Genomic DNA, 20734 nt, shown 5'->3' on the forward strand with positions numbered 1-20734 from the left:
GACATGCTTGGCTAGTCAAGTACCTTTAGCTTAGACTTAGACTTAGTTCCTCCTGCGCCGCATGGCGCATTGGGCGGCAAGGGATCGCCAACGAGCTCGGTTTGCAGCCACACCTTCAGCCTCATCCCATGAAAGATCGACCGCTTTCAGGTCCTCAATGAATGACCGTCTCCATGTCTGTTTTGGTTGTCCACGGCTCTGTGAACCCTTGGCGGGTCTCCACGACATGGCTGTCTTGGTAATCGTTCTGGGTGTTGGCAAAGAACGTGACCGGCAAAACGGAATCATCGCTCCAATACCATGTCCGCTAGCGGTCGTGAGGCAGTGCGCTGAAGTACCTCCTTGTTGGTAACATGATCTCGATACGAAATCTTGAGGATCCATTGGAGGCCGCGCTGTTGGAAAACATTCAGTCGTCGGATGATTGTTGCCGTTGACTTCCATGTTTCACTCGCATAGATAGCCATCGGTACAACTATCGTATTGAACAAACGGACTTTAGATGATATCGAGATGGTGGTCAATCTCCAAACTCAAGTTGTGCATGGCCGATGCTGCCTTTCCGAGCCAACAGACGATGTCCTTGTCTGAGCCACCGTGTTATCACACTGCCCAGATACATGAACTGATTGACTTCATCAAGCGGGCAGTGGCCGACGAGTACCGGAGTATTCGCTCTGACATAACTGATCCGTATGACTTTGCTTTTGGCAGCGCTAATCCGCAGTCCAAACTTTGACGCTTCATTTTCCAGTATGGCGGTCAAATCGCAATTGGAGCGTTGAGTAGATCCAAGCAGCGCAATGTCATCTGTGAAATCAAGATCTGCAATTCGTCATCTGTCATTTCCTTGGACTCCGTGCTCGCCATCTCGCAGGACATGTCACATGATGAAATCCACAGCTAGCACAAAAAAGGAATGGCGAAATAACGCAGCCTTGTTGGACTCCCGTCTTGATCTCAAACAAGTCCGAAATCCCACTATCTGTACGGACACAACAGCTTGACTCGTGGTAGATGTTTCTCAGGAGGCTAATGAACATCTCTGGTATGCCGTAGGACATAGGTACTCCGCCGTTGGATAGCTCGCTTCCCAGTGCCGGTCCCAAGCCCGGATAAAGGAGGAGGGCTAGGTCGGGGCTAGCAACACCTTCTTGTAAAAACCTGTTGTGCTACAGAAACGACAAGTGAAAACCAACAAGCCATTAGCGAAGAGGAAGGTCAATCGCGGGGACGGATCAAAGTCTTGTGACCGTCCGTCCCTCGATGGATCGACCATTCCTCAACGCAAGGATATTAACTCTCATCGGGACATGGAATGTCAGCTCACTCTACCGAACGGGATACCTCGCACAAGTGCTAAAGGTCTTCGATGACTATCGTCTCGAAGTCTTATGTCTAGCAGAAGTTTGATGGACTGGTGCAGGGAAAATCATGAGCAACAGCAAGACGATTCTCAAGTACCTTTACCTTCAGTTTATTTAGCAAGGCACTGGTCTTTGTGGAGGTGTGTTTGGGGTTGTTATCATGTTGGAATACTGTCCTGTGGCCCAGTATCTGAAAGGAGGTGATCATGCTCTGCTTCAGTATGTCAAGGTACATGTTGGCATTCATGGTTTCCTCAATTAACTGTAGCTCCCTAGTGCCAGGAGCACTCATGCAGCCCCAAACAATGACATCCCACCACCATGCTTGACTGTAGGCAAGACACACTTGTCTTTGTACTCCTTACCTAGTTGCTGCCACAGACCCTTGACACCATCTGAACTAAAAGGTTTATCTTGGTCTTATCAGGCCACAGGTAATCCATGTCCTTACTCTGCCTGTCTTTAGCAAACTGTCTGCAGGCTTTCTTGTGCATTATGTTTGGAAGAGGCTTACTTCTGGGACAACAGCCATTTGATGCAGTGTGTGGCGTATTGTCTGAGCACTGGCAGGCTTACCCTCCACATCTTCAACCTTTGCAGCAATGCTGGCAGCACTCATACATCTATTTTTAAAAGACAACCTCTGGATATGACGCTGAGCACGTGCATTCACCTTCTTTGGTCGACCATGGCAAGGTTTGTTCTGAGTGGAACCTGTCCTGTTAAACTGCTGTATGGTCTTGACCACCGTGCTGCAGGTCAGTTTCAGAGTGTTGGCAATATTCTTATAGCCTAGGCCATCTTTATGTATAGTAACAGTTCTTTTTTTCCAGATCATCAGAGAATTCTTTGTCATTATGTGCCATGTTAGACTTCCAGTGACCAGTATGAGAGAGTGTAAGAGCAATAACACCAAATTCAACACACCTGTTCCCCATTTGCATGTGAGACCTTGTAAAATTAAACAGGGAGAGAAATGGCTAATTGGGCAAAATTTGGACATTTTCACTTAGTGGTGTACTCACTTTTGTTGCCAGCAGTTTAGGCAATAATGGCGGTGTGTTGCGGTATTTAGAGGGGACAACACATTTACACTGTTATACAAGCTGCACATTGACTACATTGTATTAGAGTGTCAAATCTTCAATGTTGTCCCATGAAAGGATATAACAAAATATTTACAAAAATTTGATGGGTGTACTCACTTTTGTGAGATACTACAGTGGCAATTTTTTTTCCCTCTGGAAGTCAACCATAATCTCTTTTGTTTTGTTTTTTCGTTTTGCTGACATTCAGATGCAGGGGATTGCCTCCAGACCACTACCCAAACTACTTCATCAGCTCCCTGTAGTTTGACTGCTGCCGACCTTTAATACACCCAGTTGCTTACATAGAACTTGATAGAACAGGTGGCATGTTTCACTGCTGTACTAGAAATATCAGGTGTACAAGATAAAAATGGAGATAGGACTGTGCCCTGTGGTGCCCCAGTATTACAAACCATGTCAGACAGAGTCAAAACAAGTGGCTTTTATTGTCATTTCAACCATGTACAGTGGTACACTACAGAGTGAAATGAGACAGCCTTCCTCCAAGCCCCTGGTGCTACATATGACATATAACGGACAAACACAGGACTACAGGGTTGAAAGAATAACTTTTCGCTGTTCTGATTAGAATTGAATGTTTGTGGCAGGAGGTCAGGACCACTGTGATTTTATACTACCACAACAAGCTCCAAGACTGAGAGAATAATCACCTTCTTGATGTTTCCTCCAGAGATATGTGATTTGGTACTTTTGTGATCTGGCGCAGATTGGTTGGTTTTAGTGTGATTTCAACATTAATTTAGAAAATATCTGGGGCACTTTGAAAATGAAAGATTGGTTTGGTAAACAAACAAGTTTGAAATAACTCAAAACATGTTTTATATTTTAGATTCTTCAAAACTATCCACCCTTTGCTTTGATTACTGCTTTGCACACTCTTGGCATTCTCTCGATGAGGTTCATGAGGTGGTCACCTTAAATGGTTGTAAAACAGTCTTGAAAGAGTTCCCAGAGATGCTGAGCACTTGTTGGCCCTCTTACCCTCACTCTGCGGTCCATCACATGCTAAATCATCTCTGGGTTTAGGTCAGGTGACTGTGGAGGCTAGGCCATCTGGTGCAGCACTCCATCACTCTCCTTCTTAGTCAGCCTGGAGGTGTGTTTGGGGTCATTGTTCTGTTGAAAAATAAATGATGGTCCAACTAAATGCCAACTGGATGGGATGGCATGTCGCTGCCAGATGCTGTTCAGCGTGCCTTCAATTCCCAACAGTGTCACCAGCAAAGCACCCCCACACCATCACACCTCCTCCTCCATGCTTCACAGTGGGAACCATGAATGTAGAGATCATCCATTCAAGTTTTCTGCGCTGCACAAAGACACAGCGAGTGGAATCAATAATCACAAATTTGGACTGATCACACCAAAGCACAGATTTCAAATGGTCTAATGTCAATTCCTTGTGTTCCATGGCCCAAACAAATCTCTTCCGCTTCTTGCTTTGCCTTAGTAGTCGTATCTTAGCAGCTGTTTGACCATAAAGGCCTGATTTGCACAGTCTCCTCTGAACAGTTGATTAGAGATGTGTCTGCTGCTGGAACTCTGTGTGGCATTTGACTGAGGTGCTGTTACCTTGCAATTTCTGAGGCATGTGACTCGGATGACTTTATCCTCAGCAGCAGAGATGATTCTTGCTCTTCCTTCCCTGGAGCGGTCCTCATGTGAGCCAGTTATATCACAGCTCTTCATGATTTTTGCAACTGCACTTGGGGACAAATTCACAGGGTGGAATGGACAGGCTTAAATAGTTTTTTTTTTTTTTTAACACTGTAGTTGTTTTTAATATTTTTGTCACAGTTTAAACAAAGACATGTAATACATTTCAGGAGAAATAAACAAGCACACAGTCAAAACAAACAGAACTAATGTGAACAAAAGTGTGGGTGCTAATTATGCATGCCTACCTATACTCTGCAATGTATATACTCCGGCATATATACATACTCTTTATGCATGCATATATACAGTGGGGCAAAAAAGTATTTAGTCAGCCACCGATTGTGCAAGTTCTCCCACTTAAAATGATGACAGAGGTCAGTAATTTGCACCAGAGGTACACTTCAACTGTGAGAGACAGAATGTGAAAAAAAATCCATGAATTCACATGGTAGGATTTGTAAAGAATTTATTCGTAAATTAGGGTGGAAAATAAGTATTTGGTCACCTCAAACAAGGAAGATCTCTGGCCATCACAGACCTGTAACGTCTTCTGTAAGAAGCTTTTCTGTCCCCCACTCGTTACCTGTATGAATGGCACCTGTTTAAACTCATCATCTGTATAAAAGACACCTGTCCACAGCCTCAAACAGTCAGACTCCAAACTCCGCCATGGCCAAGACCAAAGAGCTTTCGAAGGACACCAGGACCACTGATAATCTCCCTCGATCTGGGGCTCCACACAAGATCTCATCCCGTGGGGTCAAAATGATCATGAGAACAGTGAGCAAAGATCCCAGAACCACACGGGGGGACCTGGTGAATGACCTGCAGAGAGCTGAGACCAAAGTAACAAAGGTCACCATCAGTAACACACTACAACGGCAGGGAATCAAATCCCGCAGTGCCAGACGTGTTCCGCTGCTGAAGCCAGTGCATGTCCAGGCCCGTCTGTTTGCCAGAGAGCACATGGATGATACAGCAGAGGATTGGGAGAATGTCATGTGGTCAGATGAAACCAAAGTAGAACTTTTTGGTATAAACTCAACTCGTCGTGTTTGGAGGAAGAAGAATACTGAGTTGCATCCCAAGAACACCATACCTACTGTGAAGCATGGGGGTGGAAACATCATGCTATGGGGCTGTTTTTCTGCCAAGGGGACAGGACGACTGATCCGTGTTAAGGACAGAATGAATGGGGCCATGTATCGTGAGATTTTGACCCAAAACCTCCTTCCGTCAGTGAGAACTTTGAAGATGAAACGAGGCTGGGTCTTCCAACATGACAATGATCCAAAACACACCGCCCGGGCAACAAAGGAGTGGCTCCGTAAGAAGCATTTGAAAATCCTGGAGTGGCCTAGCCAGTCTCCAGACCTCAACCCCATAGAAAATCTGTGGCGGGAGTTGAAAGCCCGTGTTGCTCGGCGACAGCCCCAAAACATCACTGCTCTCGAGAAGATCTGCATGGAGGAATGGGCCAAAATACCAGCTACTGTGTGTGCAAACCTGGTAAAGACCTATAGTAAACGTTTGACCTCTGTTATTGCCAACAAAGGTTATGTTACAAAGTATTGAGTTGTATTTTTGTTATTGACCAAATACTTATTTTCCACCCTGATTTACGAATAAATTCTTTACAAATCCTACCATGTGAATTCATGGATTTTTTTTGTTACATATGTTACATATGTAACTCATGTACCTGTGTTTTTCTGTTTGTAATTGGCTGTGCTGATTTGTTGTTGTTTGTCTTGCTTCCAAAAAGTCAATAAATCATTGTTTAAAAAAAAATACATTTATTAATAATGTACAGTGGCTTGCAAAAGTATTCGGCCCCCTTGAACTTACACATTACAGCCACAAACATGAATCAATTTGATTGGAATTCCACGTGAATACTTTTGCAAGCCATTGTAAATTGTAAATTGCCTGCACCTATCATAGACGCTTACATGACATCCAAAAATATCACCCATTCCAAAGTTCAAATGTTGAACATCTGGGGCCCGCAATCAGTGTTGGGTAAGTTACTTTAAAGAAGTAATTAATTACTAATTATATCAATATTGTATTTAAAATACTTATCTAATTAATGTGTCTGAAACTTAATTACTCAATAAGTAATTTAACTAAAAATTTCTTAAAATCCCTATAAACCTTAAGTGGACAAACAATAGAAATTAAACTCTTTAAATAATAAACATTTTTTTTAAAGATGGAGACATAGGGGGGCGATGGGGGCGATCGTGGCTCAAGAGTTGGGAGTTCGCCTTGTAATCGGAAGGTTGCCGGTTCGAGCCCCGGCTCGGACAGTCTCGGTCGTTGTGTCCTTGGGCAAGACACTGGTGGTGGTCAGAGGGCCCGGTGGCGCCAGTGTCCGGCAGCCTCGCCTCTGTCAGTGTGCCCCAGGGCGGCTGTGGCTACAATGTAGCTTGCCATCACCAGTGTGTGAATGTGTGCGTGAATGTGTGGATGACTGGATATCCAGTCATCCACCTCTCAATTTTAAATCCATGTAGACATTGAGGGTTCTCGGGAGGGGCCGTGCTAACACCTGCTGCTCTCTGGCAGCAGCACCATGCTCTCCCATGTTTTAAATGCACCTTAGAACAACACGCAGCAACACTACACATGAGCGAGAGGAGGGAGGTTTGGGGTCTTCACACACCCCTGTTCTCTGCTGGCCATCGGGGGGGGGGGGCTGGGAGGAGGTGATGGCCGTCCGATTGGGATCTGGGATGCGGGGCCTCCCTGCTGCTGAGGAGCCTGGGGCAGTCTACTTACCTCCACCCCGGGGGAAAGGGTAACATCTCCTGGGTGTAGGTGCTGTTTGCTGTTTCCCCCTCCAGGGGTGAGGGTACCTGGACCTGGGGTATAGAGTTTGTTTGGGGAGTGTGATTGTGTGTACAGTGTCCATGTATATCTATCCCTACGTTGGGTGAGTGCTGAGTATTTGTATATTCAATTAAATTCAATTCAATTTTATTTATATAGCGCCAAATCACAACAAAAGTCGCCTCAAGGCGCTTCATAGATACAGAGAAAAACCCAACAATCATATGACCCCCTATGAGCAAGCACTTTGGCGACAGTGGGAAGGAAAAACTCCCTTTTAACAGGAAGAAACCTCCGGCAGAACCAGGCTCAGGGAGGGGCGGCCATCTGCTGCGACCGGTTGGGCTGAGAGAAGGAAGACAGGATAAAGACATGCTGTGGAAGAGAGACAGAGGTTAATAACAGATATGATTCAATGCAGAGAGGTCTGTTAATACATAGTGAGTGAGAAAGGTGACTGGAAAGGAAAAACTCAATGCATCATGGGAATCCCCCGGCAGCCTACATCTATTGCAGCATAACTAAGGGAGGATTCAGGGTCACCTGGTCCAGCCCTAACTATATGCTTTAGCAAAAAGGAAAGTTTTAAGCCTAATCTTAAAAGTAGAGATAGTGTCTGTCTCCCGAATCCAAACTGGAAGCTGGTTCCACAGAAGAGGGGCCTGAAAACTGAAGGCTCTGCCTCCCATTCTACTTTTAAATACTCTAGGAACAACAAGTAGGCCTGCAGAGCGAGAGCGAAGTGCTCTAATAGGGTGATATGGTACTACAAGGTCATTAAGATAAGATGGGGCCTGATAATTTAAGACCTTGTATGTGAGGAGCAGGATTTTGAATTCAATTCTGGACTTAACAGGAAGCCAATGAAGGGAAGCCAAAACAGGAGAAATATGCTCTCTCTTTCTAGTCCCTGTCAGGACTCTTGCTGCAGCATTTTGGATTAGCTGAAGGCTTTTCAGCGAGTTTTTTGGACATCCTGATAATAATGAATTACAGTAGTCCAGCCTGGAAGTAATAAATGCATGAACTAGTTTTTCAGCGTCACTCTGAGACAGGATATTTCTAATTTTAGAGATGTTGCGCAAGTGGAAGAACGCAGTCTTACATATTTGTTTAATATGTGCGTTGAAGGACATGTCCTGGTCAAAAATGACTCCAAGGTTCCTCACAGCGTTACTGGAGGCCAAGGTAATGCCATCCAGAGTAAGAATCGGGTTAGATACCATATTTCTACGATTTTCAGGGCCGAGTACAATAACCTCAGTTTTATCTGAATTAAGAAACAGAAAGTTAGCGGCCATCCAGGTCTTTGTCTTTAAGACATTCCTGCAGTTTAACTAATATGTATATGTGTGCATGAGGGTGGGAATGCATGTTTGTGTGCCTTTTTGTCTGTGTGTATATGTCAGGTCGGGTCTTACACTCCACCTCTCTTGGAACTCCAAGGCCCTCCAAAGGCCTATCTCCCCTCACCACACTCCCTGCTGGTAACTGATGCCCTCAGGGGTCGTTGGTGGTTCTTGGTGTCCGGGGCTGGGCGCTCAGGTAGGTACCAACTCACTCCCGGTGACTACTTGGCGGGGCCTGGTGCCTGTTACCCGGTCAGGCCTCTTCTGGGGTGCGGGGGGCCCTCGGGCCTCCGGCTCGGTTCACTCAGCTGTTTGGCACAGCTGGCTGCCGGCAGAGCCGGCGGGCATGCCACTGCAGCCCCCTCTGGCTTCTTGTCCGTGGCTACTGGGTGACCCCTCATCTGGGGCTCTCCTCAGCTCTTCCCAGGAGGGTGGCACGATGCCCCTCCGGTGGTCCTCCTTGGGCTCTCGCACTCTGAGGCCTCTGGATGTCTGGAGCCTGGATCTCCTCCATGCCTGCTTCGTGCCCTGGGGGACAGGGCTATAGCTCTCTACATCCTCTAGCAGACCATTACATGGGGAAACCTTCTGAATACAAGAGCGCTGATCCACACAGGTGTGCACACAGGTGTTCACTGTTCATAGACATAAACTACACCTTTATTGGCTGCTATTTCCAAGCACATTGTGCGCTGTCGGTCCTACGCACTGCACAACAACATTCAATATTTAGTATTTACTGCTGTTTACACTTCGCTAGATTAATGTGATGGTGTTGTGTTTAGTATGTTGCTCTGTTTTGGTTTTTTTTTTTTTGGCTTGTTTTCTCTTCTTTTTCTCTCAACAGGTGATCCAGGAGATTTTTTTTCTCTTCTCTCTCTTTTTAAGTGTCCTTTCTCACCATCCCTCTTCCCTTCTGTTTTTCTTTTCCTTCATCTTTCTTTCTCCCTTTTCTATCCCTCAGTCATGTCTGTCCCGTCTGTAACAACTGAAAATAAAATAAATAATAACAACAAAGGTAGATCAAATGGACCAATACGGCAAGGCAGTGATGATCCATTTGGCAAAGTAAATCCATTGGGTATCCTTGCAAAAAAAAAAAAAAAGGCGGAGACTCTACAGTACGCAGCGGTAGCATCTCTTCCATAATGTAGCCTGCAATCATTTTTTTAAGCTCACCTGCAGACACTTTCTGTGCTGCTGAAGTAAAATCAAGTTTTGCCTGCTTAGCAGGAGTTGCCGCAATGTTATCCATGGATGATGAACAAGGATCACTCAGAAGTGTTCGTCTATGCTCTCGTGTCAGGCGCTTCAGTAGATTACTCATGCTATTAACAGCGGCTGATAAGTTTTTTTTCTCCCCAGGACATAGCTTACACATTACTGCGCGATATGGCAGCCTCGCTTCTGTCAGTCTGCCCCAGGGCAGCTGTGGCTACAACCGTAGCTTGTCTCCACCAGTGTGTGAATGTGAGAGTGAATGAATAGTGGCATTGTAAAGCGCTTTGGGTGCCTTGAAAAGCGCTATATAAATCCAATCCATTATTATTATTATTATTACTGTAATGTTCTTGTCTGCTTGTTTCAGAAAAGTGAAGAGACGGGAATATGTCCATTTCATAAAACAGCCACTCGCTTCAGCCGAGTCCGACATCTTCCTCTTTAGAATACGACTATGCAGCAAACTGGCGCGAAATGACGCGCACCTGCACTACAGCGATGTTAAAGCAGCAGAGTTTACTTTTACCTTTAGATAAATTATTGAAATTAAATCATGATATTCAGCGAGTTTAATTATTTTACAATGTAACGCAAGTACACTGTAAGTAACTGTAATTAAAATACTTAAAAATGAATAGTAATCAGTTACTCTACCTTTTCAGTGGAAAAGTAATCTAATTACAGTAACACATTACTTAGTAACGCATTACACCCAACACTGCCCGCAATGTAGGTATTTCTCTGGTAGAGTAAGTTTTCTTGACTTCTATCAGATTAGTGTAAATTTCCTTCTGTGCCCAGAGAGTCAAATGCACTAGGTAGACATTTTCAAATGTATACTGGACTTTGCTAAATATCCTGGGCAACACCCAATTTCTGTTGAAGCTGTTTATTAAATCTCTTCAATCCTGCAGCTTCCCTTTATGATGGGTCGTTACAAATGGCTTGTTAAGGTGCTGTCAGTGGGTGCAGAGTGCAAGGGTGAGGACCCAAACGCAATACACATGGAGACAACTTCAACTTCAAAACGTGAGTCTTTAATATGGTTATGAACAGAAAGCCTACCTACGATTACAGAGTGTTGAAAGCAAAAAACGGACAAAAATAAACAAGACTATACAATACTAATATAAATTATACCCCCTTTACATGAGGGGTGGTGGTATATACACAAGAGTCCAATTATATTGCAGATGATGCACAGTCGAATTTCTAATTCGTCATTTACATGACAAGTGAAGAGAGGTACACTGAATAAAAGAACATGTTGGATTTATTCAATATTTTACATTAGTTGCACACAATTGTTTTGCTTTGGCATAAACTTAAGCCACTGAGTTAAATCAACACAATTTATTCATATTCATTAAGACTGTGTGTAATTAACCCCTTGATTGATTAATTTAGGGACATGGATATTCTAGGTACTTTCAATGAGGAGAAGAGGAACAAGAAAACTAGAACACCTCCTTATGCTGTCTTATAGAGAACACTCTATGGCATTTATTACATCACAACACATAACAGTCTCATCAGTAACTTCAATGATATCCCGAATGTTAACAACACTTCTGGGACAAAACCCAATATAATCCCCCCTTCAGTCAGTCAGTTCAGTTTCCATATTAGTATTAGTCAATTTATGTCTCTTATCACAGTTCTACCTCCACTAACCACTCTGGTTTGGTGAGGAAAGGAAAAAAAGTAAAATATGGTGTTGAAGTAAAAAAAAAAATAAATAAATTCAGAGCTCTGAGAAAAACTTCAATCTACCCGGGTAGTGTGTGTGTGTGTGTGTGTGTGTGTGTGTGTGTGTGTGTGTGTGTGTGTGTGTGTGGATAAGCCCAGTGCTTATCTGCAAAGATGAGTAAAATCCTCGTTCGCCGTCCTTCTGGGTGGAGCAATACGTCTCTGGAAAAAACCCCACTGGATTCACCTTCCAATCGCCGATCGAGTATCCAGTAACTGTCTCTCGCACTATGTCCCGACAAAGTAAAAAACAACTGGAAAAGGGTATGCGTGGTAAGCAAATCCTAATAGTCAGTAACTATAAAAACCTTAACACTTAGAAAAAAGGTCCCTTTGGTACTCCATGCGCTCGGTGCGTTCTTCTTCTAGCATGCTGGCGGGTGGAAGTTTACGCGTTGCCGTAGCGGTCATGTCAGTGGGGGAATTTCACATTCCCATGGCAGCGTGCTAGGTACTTGCTCTGAAGTTTAGGGTTTTTTCACTGTAAAAAGAGGTTGTCTTCCCACGCAGTGTACAGCAGACGCTAATCTTTTTGTCACTTTTTATGGAATAAAACTCAAAGTAAGGTCAGAACTTCTATGCTGGTCATATTCTCTCCCACCCTCAATGTATTATCCATTGTTGATCTGCACACGTCTGTTACCACGAATCTTGCACACACTTAAGTCATTGTCATGAGACACTCTTGCAAACAAAATAGTAACGCAGTAAGGCAAGCATGCTTACGGGAAAGTAACAATAACTGTCATAGTCAAAGGCATGTTACTAAAAAAACTTAACCTAAATGTAAAAAAAAAAAAAAACCAAAACCTGCTACTTGACATTGTGTTAGTCGGACATAGTTTGTCTAATTCTTTTGTTGTCTTGTTCTTTTTTTCTTCACAAAGGTGTTTAATGATCCCATCCATGGCCACATGGCATTACACCCAGTTCTTGTCAAAATTATAGACACCCCAGAGTTCCAGAGACTACGAAACATCAGGCAACTTGGGGGGATTTATTTTGTTTATCCAGGCGCATCCCACAACCGCTTTGAACACTCGATTGGGTATGTCCACTGGTTTTCACAAATATACACCTATTTGTAATAAAAATTCAAAACAAGGAACAGACTGGGTTATATACTTCAAAGGAAAATGAAAGAAACACTTTTTAAATCAGAATAAGTCATTAAAACTTCTAGGATATTGATCTAGTTAATTAAGTAGCAGAGAGTTGAAGCTGCTTCCATGTTAATTAGATTAACAAAAGGTACACTAGAGGGGCAACAATGAGACAACCACCAAAACAGGAATGGATTTGGAGGTGGAGGCAACTGAGATTTGTTTTGCCCCCTATTGCACTAATGGCATTGGCTAGTGTCACTACTGCCAGCATAAGGCAATACCTGGACCATACACAGGCAGTGGCACAGGTAAATGGTAAATGGCCTGCATTTGTATAGCGCTTTACTCAGTCCCTAAGGACCCCAAAGCGCTTCACACTACATTCAGTCATTCACCCATTCACACACACATTCACACACTGGTGACGGCAAGCTACATTGTAGCCACAGCTGCCCTGGGGCGCACTGACAGAGGCGAGGCTGCCGGACACTGGCGCCACCGGGCCCTCTGACCACCACCAGTAGGCAAACATGGGGTTAGTATATTTGGCATGCAGCCAGGAGGCAGCCTGGGATCGAACCACCGACCTTCTGGTTAGTGACTGACCTGCTCTGCCACCTGAGCTACAGCCACCCCATATTCTGGGACAGGTAGTCCAGGTCCTCCAATATCGCACATCAGATAGCACTGATATAATGTTTTCTATGTCTTGACTCCAGGAGATAGGCAGTTGCACTCCTTATCAGTATATATACAGTGGCTTGCAAAAGTATACCTGTGCTGGTTTGTTGTTGTTTGTCTTGCTTCCAAAAAGTCAATAAATCATTGTTTTTTAAAAAATACATTTATTAATAATGTATAGTAGCTTGCAAAAGTATTCGGCCCCCTTGAACTTCTCCACATTTTGTCACATTACAGCCACAAACATGAATCAATTGTATTGGAATTCCACGTGAAAGACCAATACAAAGTGGTGTACACGTGAGAAGAGGAACGAAAATCATACATGAAGTCAGTCTCTAGATGTGCAAAGCTGGTAGAGACATACCCTAAAAGACTGGCAGCTGTAATTGCAGCAAAAGGTGGTTCTACAAAGTATTGACTCAGGGGGCTGAATAATTACGCACACCCCACTTTTCAGTTATTTATTTGTAAAAAATGTTTAGAATCATGTGTGATTTTCGTTCCACTTCTCACGTGTACACCACTTTGTGTTGGTCTTTCACGTGGAATTCCAATAAAATTGATTTATGTTTGCGGCTGTAACGTGACAAAATGTGGAAAAGTTCAAGGGGGCTGAATACTTTTGCAAGCCACTGTAAATACACTGTGATTTTTTCCCTATCGAGATCTGATGTGTTTTCAAATTATTCTTTAATTGTTTATTTATTTATTTATTTTAGCAGTGTAGTAATGTAGTAACAATTAAGAAAACAATTAAGTCAATGTACTAAAGACTGTGTGTGCGTTTGTGTCCTACATTTTGCAATAAAGAGTGGCGCATTTAGCAGGTGAGCTTGCAAAAGCTCTGAAGATGAAGCAGGAGAAGCAGATCGAGCAGTTGGTGGAGTTGGAGAAGTTAACAATGTTAAAGACTTTGAGGCCTGACCTGTTTGAGGAGTTGAAGAAGTTGAAGCCTGAGGATTTGAAGAATTTGACCGATGAGGAGTGGAAGAATTTTAAGCACTTTAAGAAATTAAAGTCTGAGGATTTCACGATAGTGGAGAAGTTGAAGAAGTTGGAGAATTTGAAGGATGAGCATTTTAAGGTGTTGAAGAAGTTGAAGCATGATGATTTGGAGATGTTGGCGAACCTGAAGCCTGAAGATGTTGAGGTGTTGAAGAAGTTGAAGTCTAAGGATTTGGAGATGTTAGAGAAGTTGATGAAGTCGCAGAACCTGAAGCTTAAGGATTTAGAAGAGTTGCTGGAGAAGTTGAACCCTATGGTGTTGGAGATGTTGAAGAAGTTGCAGAGCTTGAAGCATAAACAGTCTGAGGAGTTGCAGAAGAAGCCGGAGCCTGATTATTTGAAGATGTTAAAGAAGTTTAAGAAGTTGGAGAATTTGGAGCATGTGAATTTGAAGAAGTTTATGAAGATGAAGCCTGAGGATGTGGAGATGTTTGAGAAGTTGAAGGTGTTTAATCCTAGGGATTTGGAGAAGTTGAATGATTCACTCATCAGTGACCGAGATGTCCTCTGTGTGCAGATTGCAGGTCTTTGTCATGACCTAGGTAGGTAATACATGAATTTGATGTATTACAAATAATGTATTGCTCATGGTAATCATAGGGTGGGATTAAACATGAAAACGAAATGAAAATATCCCATTGTCAAGTACTATGTTCACCTTTAGGGATGGGTATCGAAAACCGGTTCTTGTTGAGAACCGGTTCCCACTGTTTCAATTCCTTGGAATCGTTTGCCACTTTTAAAAACGATTCCCTTATCGATTCCAGTCGCCCCGAATGACGTCATCACGTTGAGTAGCGTCTTTTACCCAGTAGGAAACACGGCGCCTGAGCGGCACAAACGCTCAAAAGTTTGGTTACACTTTATGAGAAAGGATAACAACAGGGCAACGTGCAATACTTGCAAAGTAGAGATTTCATCAAAGGGAGGAAACACTACGAATATGCAAAAGCATTTGCTCAAAAATCACGCGATTGCTTTCAACGAATGTCGTGTTTTTGATCCGCTCCGGACTAGCGAAGCTCAACCCAGCAGCAGCGGTAGCGTTTCCACGTCCTCTCCCGTTAATACTGCAGGTAACTAATCAATTAGCATTGCATATTATGTTAGCGCGATTTACCTTATTACAAAACCTGCTATTACTGTGCGTTGCATTTAGATAACCATGATGAGAGAGACAGAGTCTGGCTGGCTCAGATGCTGGCAGTTCTCGCTGCAGTCTACCGGTAGCGTCTCCTTTCAGGCCAGGATAGACGAATGTCACCGAGCAGTGACTAAGTTTGTGGTCAAAGGCTTGAACCCATTTGCCACAGCAGATGCCCCCGATTTCACTTTGGTAAGTGAATGTGTTTAATTGTAGGCAGGACATTACTGGATATTCTTGTGTAATTGCTACAGAATAATTTATGTTAAACTTTGTTATTGCTACAGGAGAATATTTATTTTATTATTTTACATATACATTTTTTTTCCTGGGGACCCTGTGACACCCCATTGAAGAGCCGTAGGCTGTGGCTCTCTTAAGATCTCACTGTTGGGTTTGTAAGGCCATGTTACTCCTAAATTTCTATCTTGTTCAAAGAGAAGATATAAAACACAGTTCTAAGCTAATCGACTTTAGTGTTCTCCTTTAAAAAAAAAAAAGAAGAATCGATAAGAGAATCGATAAGGAATCGAATCGTTAAACAGAATCGAAAATGGAATCGGAATCGTTAAAATCTTATCAATACCCATCCCTATTCACCTTGCCCACTGATGTGGCTAGAACTATCAAAGTTTTAAATAAAAGCAGAAAATAAAACACAAGTGTTTAACAGAAAGAACATTTAACAGGATAAATTAAGATATACATATACATTAATCAAACAATAAACTCTAAGTTTCAGTGTTATACAATATTTTCTTTTGACATGAAGCTGTTCCCTGCACTGTATTCATGTCTATAGAAGTGTCTGTCTATACTAATTAATCTGCAATGCCTAATAAGAAGTTATAGAAAATAACCCTATTGCTCATATAATATGCTTATTTTGTCGTATAAAGGACACGGGCCCTATTCTCATTTTTATGACGCAATGTTTATGGAAGCAATCACAGACAAAAACGACAAAGATGGCACAGCAGACGATGATCAATGGACGGTAAGAGTTTGAAATAAAAATTGCAACACATAAAATTTAAAAGAATAAATAAATTAAACAACAGTAAACAGTTATGAGCTTCAGAGGTAACTGTTTTTTAACTTTGCAGAACTCTGTTCTTGGTAAATGGTAAATGGCCTGCATTTGTATAGCGCTTTACTCAGTCCCTAAGGACCCCAAAGCGCTTTACACTACATTCAGTCATTCACCCATTCACACACACATTCACACACTGGTGACGGCAAGCTACATTGTAGCCACAGCTGCCCTGGGGCGCACTGACAGAGGCGAGGCTGCCGGACACTGGCGCCACCGGGCCCTCTGACCACCACCAGTAGGCAAACACGGGGTTAGTATCTTGCCCAAGGATATTTGGCATGCAGCCAGGAGGCAGCCTGGGATCGAACCACCGACCTTCTGGTAAGTGACTGACCTGCTCTGCCACCTGAGCTACAGCCACCCTCTTCAGTGTTATGGTTCTGTAATACCGTAATTGTCGGGCTATAAGCCGCTACTTTTTGCACAAGCTTTGAACCCTGCGGCTTTTAGTCAGGTGCGGCTTTTCTATGGATCGTGCCTGATTTTTGTCATATCGTAAGATGATTTGTTTTGTTTGTTCCACTGTTGTACGGCACTACGTTGCCTGGCGGAAGGGCATGTGATCAGACACACAGGGGTTCAAGAGTGGTGTGTTGGTCACATGTCCATCCGCCAGGCAACATAGTGCCGTACAAGTAGCGCGAAAAACAAACTTCAAAGTAGCGCTACGCGTTCAGCTGGAGGCGTGGATGACGAGCGGCGATAAACTTGCGAAAAGTAAGTTATGCTCAACTCCACCGGTGGAATCTGACAGCGTGGAAAAGTGTGAAAACATCCACGATCACCAACGGATTTCGAAGGGCTGGACTGCTGCATGATGGAGGACACCGCCATGGCCCTTCTGAGGGTGTTCGACTCTGACAGCGAGGATTTCTTTGGTTTTGAAAGTGACTGTTATATCTTCACTCCGGGTTACTAGTATAACAATGATACTCGGACCACGACGTAACTTGCGGTATTTATTATAACGGAGCAACTTAACATGGAGCTAGCCCGAGCAACAGCCGAAAAGCATCATTTCCCATAATGCATCGGGGCAAGCCCACTACGGATCCTGTTACAACCCAAAATACACAACATCTCCTCCCCTCTTACAAAGGATGTACTATGAAATAAACAGGTGATCTACTCACAAACTTCAGTCTTCACTGGCACATGACAGTAATAGCCTCACAAAAATTTCACCTCTTATTAACTGTAAGGTTACAACACCAACTCTTTTAATTGCTATCTTGGGGAGTGAGGGTGGACTACCTCAACCTCCCCCATGACCCATGGGGATTATTCTGCCCCGTTCATTTGGGTCAGGTGCCATCTAATAACTCAGACGAACAGGAGGCCGCCGCTCTCTATTGGGGTATCGGCGGTCTGTGGTAACGTCAGTCTGTGTGCTCTCTTGTGGAGCCTTTGTTCCTGACACCGAAGATGTCTCAGTCTCTCTTACAGTCTCCTTTACAGGTGGAACCACTGTTCCTGATGTGGTGGAGTTCTCTACTTGTGTGTGTGAAGGGGCTGACGAGTCGATGAGTGCATTTTCAAGATCTCCGCAAGACCCTTCTGCAGACACTGGTGCGGACCGGAGTAGCTGATCCACGTGTCTTCTCCAGACTCCATCGGCCACCTGAACTGTATATGAAACTGGACCAGTTTGAGCAATGACAGTTGCAGGAACCCACTTGTGTACTCCTCGGTAGTTCCTGGCCTGCACTGACTCACCGGTGCTGAAGACTCTGCCCTTGACCTTTTGACCCCTGTACATGATTTGTTTCTCTTGTTGTTTTTGTACAGTGTCCTTCACAGTTGAGGGTTTCAAAAGATCAAAGGTAGTGCGCAGATCTCTTTTGAACATTGCGTTGGCAGGAGATGTCCTTGTGGTCGCATGTGGACTATTCCGGTAGTTAAGCAGAAACTTGTGCAGTCTCTGATGCAGTGTTCCTTGGCCTTGTGATGTTTTCAGTGCATGTTTCATTGTCTGAACAAACCTTTCTGCAAGACCATTCGTTGCAGGATGGTATGGAGCTGACGTAATGTGCTGCACTCCATTAGCCTGTAGGAAAGCCTCCATTTCCTGTGAAACCAGTTGAGGTCCATTGTCAGAGACTATCTGAGTAGGAGATCCAAACCTACTGCACATTTCTCCTAGAGCTTCTATGGTCTTTTCAGTGGTGGCTGATTTCATGATGGTCACTTCAGGCCATTTACTGTGTGCATCAACAGCTACAAGAAACATTTTGTCCTCGTATGGACCTGCAAAGTCAATGTGTACCCGATGCCATGGCTCCTGTGGGAACTCCCAGGGATGAAGAGGAGCAAGTGGTGGGTTGTTCCGGACCATCTGACACGAAGAGCAGTTCTTAGCAATCTCCTCGATCTGTTTGTCCATATTTGGCCACCAAAAATAGCTTCTCGCTATTTCCTTCATTCTCACTATTCCACTATGTCCTGCATGCAGTTGCTTCAACAGTTTTGGTCGCAGTGACATGGGAATGATGACTCTCCTCCCCCACAGCAAACATCCCGCCTGAACAGAAAGCTCCGCCCGCTTTCCCAGGAAAGCCTTCAGGTCTACACCCTTACTTGCAGGCAGACCCTTAATGATCCAGTCCAGCACTGCTGCCAACACAGGGTCATTTCTGGACGCCTTTTTCACCTGCACAGCCGAAACAGGTGCTGTCTCTACCTCCCTGAAGTAGAGGATCTCAACTGTGTCAGAGACGGGTTTTTTAACAGGAAGGGGTAACCTGGACAACCCATCTGCATTGCAATGAGACTCCGATTTGCGATACTTGATGTCATAAGAATGTCCTGACAATATCAACGCCCACCTCTGGAGACGTGAAGCAGCAAGAGATGGAATCCCTGTATAGGGTCCCAGGATGGTTGTGAGAGGCCTATGGTCAGTAAACAGTGTAAACTTCCTACCGTACAGGTACTGGTGGAATTTCCGAACACCGAATACAATGCTCAGCGCCTCTCGTTCCAGCTGAGCATAGTTGGACTCTGCTGTGTTTAATGTCCTTGATGCGAATGCAATTGGCCTTTCTTCGCCATTTGGGAGAATGTGGGAAATCACTGCCCCCACCCCATAGGGAGAAGCATCACAAGCAAGCTGAATTGGGAACTTGGGATTGAAGTGGGTTAGCACCTCAGATGCAGTCAGTGAATCCTTTGCCTTTTGAAAGGCGTCTTGGCAGCTTGCTGTCCACTCCCATGCTTCTTCCTTGCGTAGCAGGTTGTGCAGTGGTTTCAGGAGTGATGCCAAGTTGGGTATGAACCGTCCGTAGTAGTTCAACAGCCCTAAGAAAGACTTTAACTGACTGACATTTCGTGGTGGGGGTGCATCCACGATTGCTGTGATCTTCGAAGGTGCAGTGTGAAGTCCATTTGCATCAATCACGTGCCCTAGATATTCCACAGATGACTGGAAAAAGTCACATTTCTCCTTATGGACTCTCAATCCGTATTCCTTCAGCCTCTGAAGGGTCGCATCCAAGTTGCGCAGATGCTCTTCATCATCTGCTCCTGTACACAGGATATCATCCAGATAGCATTGCACACCAGGTAATCCGCTCAGGATTTGATCAATCGCTCGTTGAAACAATGCTGGAGCTGATGTGATGCCAAAAGGCAACCTGCAAAATCTGAAAAGTCCCTTATGTGTGTTAATAGTCAACATGTCACGTGACTGCTCTTCAACGTGCATTTGCAGGTAAGCTTGGTTGAGATCTATTTTGCTGAACTTTTGTCCTCCACTCAGACCAGCAAATAAGTCATCAATCAGTGGAAGGGGATACTGCTCTGCTGTTAATACAGGATTCACGGATACCTTGAAGTCTCCGCAGATCCGGATTCCGCCGTCCTTTTTGGGAACTGGAACGATGGGCGTGGCCGACTCGCTGGTCGTAACCGGCTCCAGAACACCATTCTTGACCAATGCGTCTAAATTAGACTCCACCTTGGGCCGAATGGCGTACGGCACAGGTCTAGCCTTCATAAAGACTGGCTTGGAGTCAGGCTTGAGATGCAGCTTCACTGTAATTTTTTTCATGCTGCCCAGCTCCTCACGAAAAACCTCCTGGTGTTTTCCCAGTATGGCCTGTAGCTGAGAGGAACCATGCGACAGCTTTCTCACCTCTTGCCAGTTGAGTCTGATTGTTTTGAGCCACACACGTCCCATTATAGCAGGGCAGTTCTTCTGCGTAACATACACAGGCAGCTTAGCAGTTTGGCCATTGTATTGAACAGTCACCTCTGCCATTCCTTTCATAGGCACTCGATGTCCAGTATATCCTTTAAATACTGTGTCGGAGGGTTTGAGTGGAAGGTGCTTCAGACATGTCCTATAGACATTATATGACACTAGTGATGCTTTTGACCCAGTGTCAATCTGCATTTTTACAACATGTCCCT

This window comes from Aulonocara sp. 'chitande type north' Nkhata Bay, linkage group LG20 (genome assembly GCF_057382095.1).
Source record: "Aulonocara sp. 'chitande type north' Nkhata Bay isolate Kocher_YH1m ecotype deep benthic linkage group LG20, A_spYH_male_GT1.1, whole genome shotgun sequence".
Taxonomy (NCBI): domain Eukaryota; kingdom Metazoa; phylum Chordata; class Actinopteri; order Cichliformes; family Cichlidae; genus Aulonocara; species Aulonocara sp. 'chitande type north' Nkhata Bay.